Source organism: Miscanthus floridulus, chromosome 10, assembly GCF_019320115.1.
Source record: "Miscanthus floridulus cultivar M001 chromosome 10, ASM1932011v1, whole genome shotgun sequence".
In the NCBI taxonomy this organism is placed as follows: domain Eukaryota; kingdom Viridiplantae; phylum Streptophyta; class Magnoliopsida; order Poales; family Poaceae; genus Miscanthus; species Miscanthus floridulus.
This window is the reverse complement of record NC_089589.1, coordinates 64,030,213-64,041,264: the sequence shown is the minus strand read 5'-3', so window position 1 is coordinate 64,041,264 and position 11,052 is coordinate 64,030,213.

Genomic DNA, 11,052 nt, shown 5'->3' with positions numbered 1-11,052 from the left:
GTCTACTCCTCGAAGAGTCACAGCTTGGCCCTCTGACACGCTGCACTACCCGCCAACGTAGGATGGGATGCACCCACTTGCTAACAGAAGCTAGGGCATGGCCCTATAAGGATCAACGAACACGCCATCCCTAACATGGTCTGCCATGTTAGCAGGGCAGGCACACGGGAAAAGGAAGACCCAGCTCCCCCGAAGGACCTTCTCTACCTTTGGTATTTTCCTGTTTCTCCCATTTGTAACCCCTGCTCCCCCTTGGTCTATAAAAGGGAGGGCATGGCACCCCACTAAGGGGACCAACTTTTGATGGATCAGTTCGACACACACAACACATCATGCATACAGCCAAGCAGCGACCGAGCTTTTGGCGTCCTTTCGACCATTACATTAGAGACTTGGGACCTTTCTCTCTCTTGACCGTTTGTACCCCCTACTACGAACCTATTTTGGTACTGATAACACGAGCAGCAGTAGACTGGACATAGGGACATTTAGCCCGAACCAGTATAAACCTTGTGTCCTTTAGTGCACCATCCGGGCCTAATACGCAACAATTATAAATTTACTAGCCGGTGTTTGTTCGAAACACCGACAATTGGCGCACCTGGTAGGGGCCTTTGCACGTTCCAAATCAGGCGTCGGATGGCTAACCACGTAATCAGCTAGGTCCTGGGTGCACACGTGCATTTTGGTGGCCTAGACTTCATCGTCACGGTGGGAGGAGAGTTGGCATTGGCCCATCTTGCCATCCAGTCTCTACCCTCCATCGGCTCTGGCTACAGGAGGCTTGAGTGCTAGCCCAGTGTCTCCCTCGGACCCCAGCCATCTAGGGAGGACCCGCGCCGCCTCACCCTCTCTCCAAAACACTCTGCATGGAGCGCCCTGATGACATTTCCGTTCAGTCTCTACAACGCCACGGCGACCGTTAGCCACCTTGTGGCACATCGCGCGATCCAGTTCCCTGTGAACAATGAGTTCATGGGGATGATCGAAAGCGTCATGGAATCCCTCCATGGCCTCCTCGCGGAAGGTCCAGGGTCGGACTCTAGCTCTGGCTCTGGTAGGGGGAGCCATCATCCCTCCCAGGAATGTTTCATGGCGGAAACCTCCGAGGGACACGTCGAAAGCATCTCCGCGGAGGAGACTACCCCGGCGGGCAACCTCGGTGGCACAACCAAAAGGGGGACAGCGGCCCCACCTCACATAGGGGTGGAGCAGCTGAGAGCCCGAAAGCGGGAAATAGACGAAGCCGTACAACAGCTTATTCGGGAGTACATGGAGGTCGATGAGGAGATCAAACGCCGCAGAGATGGTGGGCACGCACGCGCCGTGGCCCGTGACATGAACCGAAGGATCATTGCCGACGGTGAAACCCTTCCTCACTTCTCTCGGGCAAGCCAAAACATCGACGCCGCAACGGCCTTGCTTCATGGCCTTCCGGAGGCCGCAACGCCCAAGGATCGATGGGCCCACCGCGAAATACGCACGCTGCTCGAGCGTGCGGCGGCACAGCAGGCGGAAAGCTCGTTGTCCCAGCGACACAAGCTCGACACCAGCCAGCGTATGCCCTCAGCGCGTCCCACCAGAGACGCATCTATCCACTAAGCACCACAAGGTGGCAGGCAGCGTGCTGCGGCCTAGATACATCAGCATCTCAGCCGCAACCATGACACACGCAGCACCATCGATGCCCGCAGGCGCACCTACAGCGACCCAAGGGAAGGAGCCCACTGCGGATATCATCCTCATCGCAGCAGACGCTACGATAGCGGCGAGGACCAGAGCCAGAGCCTCGGCCTGCTAGGCCCTCAGGCCTTCGGCTGGCACATCCTCAACGCTGGATTCCCACCAAGGTATCGACCACCAACCAATATCCCTAAGTACTCTAGGTAGACAAACCCCGGGCTTTGGCTTGAAGACTATCGGCTTGCCTATCAAGCCAGTGGTGCGGATAATGACGACTTCATTATCTGCAGCCTCCCACTATTCTTGGCCAATTCAGCGCGAGCATGGTTGGAGCACCTTCCGTCCAACGCGATCTAGAGTTGGGCGGATTTGAAAGAGATCTTTGTGGGAAACTTCTAGGGCACATACAAACACCCTAGGAACCCGTGGGACCTCAAGAACTACCGTCAAAAGGTTGGTGAGACCCTCCACGGGTACATCCAGCGCTTCTACCGATAGTGCAACGAGCTCCCTAATGCCGCCGATGCCGACGTGATAGGAGCCTTCCTGTCCGGGACGACTTGTGAGTCCTTGGTTCATAAGCTGGGATGCAAGGGCCTGCGAACCACCAAGGAACTCTTGGACATTGCCACTAGCCACGCCTCAGGAGAAGAGGCGGTCGGAGCAATCTTCGATCGTCTTGATGGCAAGGCAAGGTGGGATGAGGGTGCCAGCGAAGGCGCCTCTAATTGTTCCACAAAAAAGAAGAACAAGAAGCAACGGCGCGAGGACTCGCTCGTGGCCGCTGCTGACCATAAGGGTGGTCGGAAGCCCGCGGAGGGCACTCCGAACCACTTTGAAAAATTACTCGAGGGGCCGTGCCCGAACCACGCCTTTCCCACAAAGCATCTGCTCAAGGACTGCGGCCTCATGCGGAAGTTCTTGTCCGGAAGCTCCAACAAAGGAGAGCAGGGGAAGGAACCTGCCCCCACTACGGATGACGCTGAGGGGAAGGACGATGGCTTTCCAATGCCGGACGGCTGCCTTATGATCTTTGGAGGATCGGCGGCCTACGACTCCAAACGCTGTTAGAAGGTCACGCACCGTGAGGTCTACATGGCCCAACCGGCCACACCTCCCTTCCTCCGGTGGTCGGAGTCTGCCATAACCTTCGACTGGACTAACCATCTAGATACCATCCCACACCTAGGGAGGTATCCGCTTGTCGTTGACCCGATCGTTGGCCCAAAGCGACTCACCAAAGTGCTAATGGACAGAGGCAGCGGCCACAACATCATGTACGCCAAGACGCTCGATGAGATGGGCGTCGACTAGACGAACCTCTGCCCAACCCGAGCGCCTTTTCATGTCATCATGCCCGGGAAACAGGCTATGCCACTAGGACAGATCGATCTGCCCATCACCTTCGGGGATCAGTTCAATTACAGGACTAAGACCCTCACCTTCGAGGTGGTTGGGTTCCCCGAAACCTTCCACGCCATCATGGGATGACCATGCTACGTGAAGTTCATGGCCGTCCCCAACTATACATACCTCAAGTTGAAGATGACGGGCCCCCACGGGGTCATCACTGGTGGCACCTCCTTCCAGCGGGCCTACGAGTGCGAGGTCGAGTACTGCGGCCACGCCACAACAATCGTCGCCTCCGGGGAACTCGCCACCCTCGAGGAGGAGGTCGCCGAAGAAGCGCCCGACGCGAAGAAATTGACCGGGTCGTTCAAATCGGCAGAGGGCTCCAAGGGGGTCCTCATAGATCCTAGCAGCTCCGAGGGTAAAATGGTACGTATTGGTACCACGCTTTCCTCTGAATAGGAAAGCGTGCTCGTCGACTTCCTCCGTGGCAACAAAGACATCTCTGCGTGGAAACCCTCGGATATGCCAGGCATTCTAAGGGAGGTCACCGAGCATACCTTAAAGATCCATCTAGGCTCTAAGCCGGTGAAGCAATGCCTACATTGCTTCGACGAGGAGAAGCGCAGGGCCATTGGTGAAGAGATAGCAAAACTATCAGCGGCCAGAGTCAACAGGGAAGTACATCACCCAGAGTGGTTAGCTAATCCCGTTCTTGTGCGAAAGAAGAGCGGGAAATGGAGGATGTGCGTAGACTATACGAGTCTCAACAAAGCGTGTCCAAAGGATCTGTTTCCTTTACTGCACATAGACCAAATAGTCGATTCTACCTCGGGTGCAAAACCCTCTGCTTCCTTGATGCCTACTCCGGCTACCATCAAATCACAATGAAAGAGTCCGACCAGCTCGCGATGTCTTTCATCACCCCCTTCGGATCGTTCTGCTACGTTTCAATGCCATTCGGTCTAAAGAACGCTGGGGCTACATACCAACATTGTATGCTCAGATGCTTCGAGGACCACATCGGGCAGACCGTTGAGGCCTACGTCGATGACATCATAGTTAAGTCCAAATGGGCCGACCACCTCATTACCGACCTTGAGCAGACCTTTGCAAAACTCCAAGCAAATAGCATCAAACTTAACCCCGAGAAGTGTGTTTTTGGGGTCCTAAGGGGTATGCTGCTCAGCTTCATCGTCTCTGAGCGTGGCATCGAAGCCAACCCGAAGAAAATCTCAGCCATCACAAGAATGGGCCCAATTCAGAACATAAAGGGGGTTCAGCGAATCACAGGGTGCCTCGCCGCCCTAAGCCGATTCATCTCGCGCCTCGGCGAATGAGGACTCCCTCTTTATCGACTCCTGAAGAAAGCCGACCGCTTCGAGTGGACATCCGAGGCCCAGGAGGCGCTTGATATGGTCAAACTACTTCTGACAAGGCCCCCGATCCTAGTTCCTCCAAGCGACAGAGAATCCCTCCTGCTATACATAGCGGCCACCACACAAGTGGTCAGCGCCACCCTGGTAGTAGAGCGGGAGGAAGAGGGGCATGCCCTCAAGGTGCAGCGCCCTGTGTACTTCATCAGCGAGGTACTATCCAACTCCAAAACCCGCTACACCCAAATCCAGAAGCTCCTTTACACCATCCTCATCACCAAGAGGAAGCTACGCCACTACTTCAAGTCACATCCCATGACGGTTGTGACATTATTCCCCCTCAGCGAGGTCATCCAGAGCCAGGACGCCACAGGAAGAACTGCAAAGTGGGCACTCAAGCTGATGGATCAAGGCATCACACATGCCTCCTAAACGGCGATCAAATCCCAGGTATTGGCTGACTTCATCGCCGAATGGATCAAGGTCCAGACATCGCCGGTGGTCGTCGATCAAGAGTACTGGAAGATGTACTTTGATGGATCGCTAATGAAAAAGGGCGCCTGCACGGGGCTGGTCTTTGTATCACCCCTCGAGGTCCGCATGAGGTACATGGTTTGGCTCCATTGACCCTCATCAAATAATGTGGCCGAATACGAAGCACTCATCAATGGCCTACGCATCGCCATCGAGTTGGGCATCCGATGCCTTGACATTCGAGGTGACTCTCAGCTAGTCATTAACCAAGTCATGAAGGAGTCAAGCTGCCATGACGCCAAGATGGCTACGTACTGCCAAGAAGTCCGACAGCTGGAGGACAAGTTCGACGGCCTCGAACTTAATCACATCCCAAGGTGCCTCAACGAGGCGGCCGACGCACTTGCAAAAGCGGCATCCAGCCGAGAGCTAGTGCCAATGGGCGTCTTCGCCAGTGACCAACGCAAACCCTCAGTGCGCTATGAAGGGTCAGAGCGGGTCGATGAGGACCCATCGTCAGAGCGGGTCGACGAGGACCCATCTGATCCGGCCCTAGGGGCTAACCAACCAACTGCCCCGTCCGGCCCCGAGGTCATGGAGCTCGAAGAGGATCCAGCGATAGAGCCCGACCCTCTGGACGACTGGAGAACACTCTACCTCGACTACCTCCTCCACGACACACTGCCGACAGACAAGATGGAAGCTCGATGGCTCGCACATCGCGCTAAGTCCTTCGTTCTTGTAGAGGGCGAACTCTACAGACGAAGCCACACCGGGATCCTACAGCTCTGCATCCCCGTCGAACAGGGGAACCTTCTGCTGGGCGATATCCACAGTGGGGTCTGTGGCCACCATGCCACACCTAGAACTTTGGTAGGGAATGCGTTCCGATAGAGCTTCTACTGGCCCACTGTAGTAGCCGACGCCGAGCAAATCATACGCACCTACGAAGGGTGCCAGTACTACGCTCGGCAAACTCACCTTCTGGCCCAGGCACTCCAGATGATCCCCATCACATGGCCCTTCATGGTCTAGGGGCTCGATCTGGTGGGGCCCCTCAAAAAGGCACCCGAGGGCTACACCCACTTGCTTGTCCTGTAGACAAGTTTACGAAATGGATCCAAGCTCGACCGATCTCCGTGATCAAGTCCGAGCAAGCTGTGTTGTTCTTCCTCGACATCATCCATCGCTTTGGAGTACCGAACTCCATCATCACAAACAACGGCAAGTAGTTCACCAGCAAGAAATTCATTCGATTCTACAATGAACAACACATCTGGGTCGATTGGGCCACTATCGCGCACCCCCGAATGAATGGGCAGGTCGAGCGCGCAAACGGCATGCTTCTACGGGGCCTCAAGCCCAGGATCTTCAATCGGTTGAACAAATTCAGCGCACGTTGGTTCGCCGAGCTCCCTGCGGTGCTTTGGAGCCTAAGGATAACTCCCAGCTGGGCCACTGGCTACACGCCTTTCTTCATGGTCTATGGTTTTGAGGCCATCCTCCCAATGGACCTCGACTATGGAGCGGCAAGAATCAGAGCGTACAACAAACAGTGAGCCCAGTCATCCTACGAAGACGCCATGGACCAACTAGACGAGGCCCATGACATTGCCCTCCTCCATTCGGCCAAGTACCAGCAGGCATTGCGACAGTACCACGGCCGATGGGTGCGGGACCGAGCCTTCAACATCGGGGACCTTGTTCTCCGCCTTGTGCAGAGCAATAAGGACCACCACAAGCTCTCCCCACCCTAGGAGGGGTCGTACGTCATCGCGGAAGTACTCTGGCCAGGTGCCTACAAGTTGAAAACCATCGATGGCGAGGTCTTCACCAACGGCTGGAACATTGAGCAGCTACGTCGTTTTTACCCTTAAATAAACGCATACTTTTTCTTATCAGTTTTTGTCTTCAGAAATCCCCGATCTTTAGTGACATCCGACCCCTGCAAATTGCGAGAGGTCGGACCTCACTCGGCGGCTGATATAAGTACGTTTATCTGACAAACACTCTCTGTGTTATCTTTGCAAACATTCTCTGAGTCTTCCCTCTTTTCTCACGGCAAGTCCTAAAGGCTAGGATTTTGGGAAACAAAAATCTGAGTGTAACTGGTAGGACTACGGGAAGCCCACGCCCTAGTGGCTACGGCCTCCTTGCTCACTGACATAATCAGGATTGGCTCGCTCGCACTCCCAGTTTTTTGTGACTTTAGCTATGAGAAGGGTCGGAAGGCACCAAAATCTCTTTTACAAAAAGAGGGAGAAAAACTGAAAGGCTATTTGCCGTGGCAAAAGTTGAAAACTTATTCATTTTTTCACACAAAATTCATTGCTTACAAAGTGATCTCATCACGAAAAGGACTAATGTACTCATAAATACAAAAGACTATTCACTCGGGGGCTCCACCACAAACTTATTCAATTACAGTCTTTGACCAGCTCTACTATGAGTACTGCTACGGTCGCCGCGCCACGCTCTCCATCGGCGACGTCCTACCGCCCCGCGGGATCCTCGAAGGTGCCGTCATCTGCAACGTCGAGCACCACGTCGGCGACTGTGGTGCCCTCCCCGTGGTGTCCAGGGACTGCGCCATCGTGATTAGCCACAACCCCAACAACGGTGCCTCCGCCAGGGTGTCTAGGGACTACGCCATCGTCATCAGCCGCAATCCCAACAACGGCGCCTCTGCCAGGGCGCCCAGGGACTGCGCCATCGTGATCAGTCACAACCCCGACAACGGCGCCTCCGCTAGGGCATCTAGGGACTATGCCATCATCATCAGCTGCAACCCCAACAACGGCGCCTCTGCCAGGGCATCCAGGGACTATGCCATCTTCATCAGTCGTAACCCTGACAACGACGTCTGGGCGGGGGGCGTCTCCCGCCGAAGAAAGGTCGCAACGAACGATGGTAAAGCCAACGATGCTTGGCACCCTCCAGTGGCCCTCCTCCTTTGGCGACAGTGGGCCCTTCTCAGCAAAGGTTGCCTACACCATCTCATCTACGTTGGATGACCTCTAGCTCAACATCACGCTCTAGATTCACGAGCGGATTTGAGGGTTTTTCTCTCCCTGGCATTACCCTCTCTCACTTAGGAACCGCTGCGACGCACGAACGCATTCGGTGGAAAGTAAGGAGAAGAGGTAGTGGCTCAGAGGCAGGTGAAGGAGTGGGACAAGAACTCCCCTCCCCCTCCCTATTTAAGGAAGAGGCGCAGCAACTAAGGAAAGGCGAAAGGTTGGGACGAAAAACTTTCTGCCTTCCCCTATTCAATGTAGATGGGAAATCAACGCTGACAGGAATCTGACGGGACGTGCCTGGACCGATGGGATGCACTCTGATCAACGAGACATCGCCTGGTCACAACAGGACATTGCCTGGGCATGGCCCACCACTACCGCGCGCTGGGCGCGAGAATCAGGGCGCACCCGCATGTTGGCGACTCTCCGCTTCCCCAGGCAAGACCATGGAATGACCCGATGATGGAACCCCCATCCAGGGGGGGCAACGGGCCTCCTGGGTCGATCGGACAGCCTAGGTAAAACAACGAACAAACGACCACTGAAAGATAAGCACCTCTGTTACCTACTTCACGTGTTAATTTCATTACCGAGCGTCCAACCCCGGCAACGGCAGGGGCATAGACATTGCTCGGGGGCTGCCGAGGGTGTCTACTTGTTTAGACATTCTCATCGCCTGAACCCCTCCTTACGTTTAAAAAACCAGAGATGCGGAGTGTGAGTGTAGAACTTTGAGTAGAACTAGACGAACCGCTAGACCCTACGCCCCGGCGGCTATGGTGTTTTCGTTCACCAGCATAATCAAATTCACAGTTCCTCATACCCCGAGCTTCTGTATCCGCCTTCTCGAGAGGGGTTAGGAGAGGGTTCGCCTGCAAAATCTCCTTCAAGGAAAAGCTGTCAGGCCGCTTAAAGTCAATCGAACGGCTCGAATCGCCATTGAGAGACAAAAACGAAAAATTGCGACGCTTGTGCAGGTTACATCGGCCTCGTCGCGAACATCAGACTCGAACCCTGCACGAACATCCGGTAAGAGCTTCCCATTGCTCGTACCACCGAGGTAACGCTACCGACCCCTGCTTTCATTTCAATTAAAACGTACATTAAACCTATGCAATCGCTGCATCTCAACGCTTCATGTCGTGTCACGAAGCGACAGTCACCTCATTCGATACGAGCGACAAATGACTGAGGTTTGAAGGCTGGCCCATGATGGGCTCGAGGCCGCCTCGCCTCAAATAGAGCCAGGGGAGGAAAAACTGAGATGAGCCCCAGCGGCCTTACCCGACCCCACTCAGAAGCGGACAAGGACATCTCGACCTTTCTCGTTCGATTCTAGCCTCGAGCAAAACCCATAGAATCTTCATCGAGGAGAGGCCAACGGGCCACCTGAGCCTCTTGAATGGCTTGGGCATCTATCGGGAGGCGGGTTAAGAAGTAGTGAAATGCCACATGAGGGCCCTGCCGACCCCGTCAACGAATGATGGACCCGGATTTCATATGAACATACCTGTTAGCGAGCTCATTGAGCGCGACACTCGAGCCGTCGAGGCAAGTGTCGTCAACACAGCCCCTCCGGTTGCAAAAACCGAGGACGGGGTGATGCACGAAACACGGCCGACCCCTATCAGACCCTAAGGGGCTCGGGGGCTCGAGCCGCTCGATCCAAGATCGAGAGACCGAGGTTCGAAGGCTGACCCGCGAAGGGTCCGGGGCCCCTTCGCGTCGAACAAGAGCCAGGGGAGAAAACGCAGATGAGCCTCAGTGGCCTTTGCCTAACCCGCATTGAGGCGGATAGGGTCATCTCAACCTTCTAGTTCAATCCAGCCTCTAGCCAAGCCCATAGAATCCCCATTGAGGGGGAATCTGTTGGAAGGTGGGTCAAGGAGCAACGGAATGCCACCCGAGGGCTTTGCCGACCCTGTCGCAAAGCAACGGGATCGGATTCTACCCGAACATCCCCGTTAGCGAGCTCATAAAGCGCGTCACTCGAGCCATCAAGGCAAGTGACGTCGCCTTAACCCCTCCAATTACGGAAACCATGGACGGGGCAACAATCATGAAACAAGCCGACCGTTGACCGAACCCCCGCCATGTGCGGGGCCCGGGGAAGGTCAGGCCAGCAATGAGACCAAACGCACGGTCACGCAATGATCGCCAAAATCCTAAGTAAGGAGTACATGCGAATACAAGAGTAAGTTCGCTACTCTCGCTCCGATCTCTAGTAACATCCGGCCCCAGCGACCGCAAGGGGTCGGATCTCACTCGGGGGCTGATAAAGGTACGAATACCTCATTTCTTTTTTCGAAACAGTCATTACATCAGACCTTTTCCTCACGTCAAGATTGGCGGCAAGGTTCGAGGGAACAGATAGGTAAGACTGCAAAAAGCCCACGCCCAGACGGCTATGGTAATTTTGCTCACCAGAACAATCAAAATTTCCCCCTAAACACCTCGGGCCCTACAGTCTTAACGAACGAAAAGATCAGATCGCATAAACCTTTTTTCGAATGCAAAAGGGAAAAAAGTACCGACATTTGTCCACATATTACAGATAAATGTTTATTAAACTTATTCAACTAACTACTTCCTTGAAGGGAGAACCATGTCTTTCAGCCTGTTCACCAGGTTCCGAACAATGGGAGTCACCGCCTTCTCAATCTCATCCAGCTCAGAGTCCTCATAGCCAGGCGCGAAGCCAAGGCTCATTACCTCCAAGTTGATCTCCCAATCATAATGAGAGCGGGCAACAGTAAAGGCTTGAGTGATCCCGGCATGAAAGGCGTCCTCCTCAAGTTGGCCCACTCGCGCCATGATACCCACGGCATGAGCCACAAGTGAGCTGGTTTCCTCTGGCTGCGCCACCCCTAGGTCATCGAAGACCACCCCGACGGCGGCGCACAGAAGATCATGCTCATCACTCTCGGTCTGAAGAATCCCCCGCACTTTAGCGAGCTCCTTGCCCAGCCCAGCAGAGATGCTCTCGGCCTCCAACCTTCGGGTCACCGCGACTCCAAGATCCACCCGGAGGGAGTTGACCACCTAATATGCCTCGTCGCGCCCTCGAACGGCCTAGTCATGCTCCTCGTGGACCGTGCCATGCTCTGAGTGAAGCCTTTCTGTAGTCTGGAGCAGCTTGTCTCACTCCC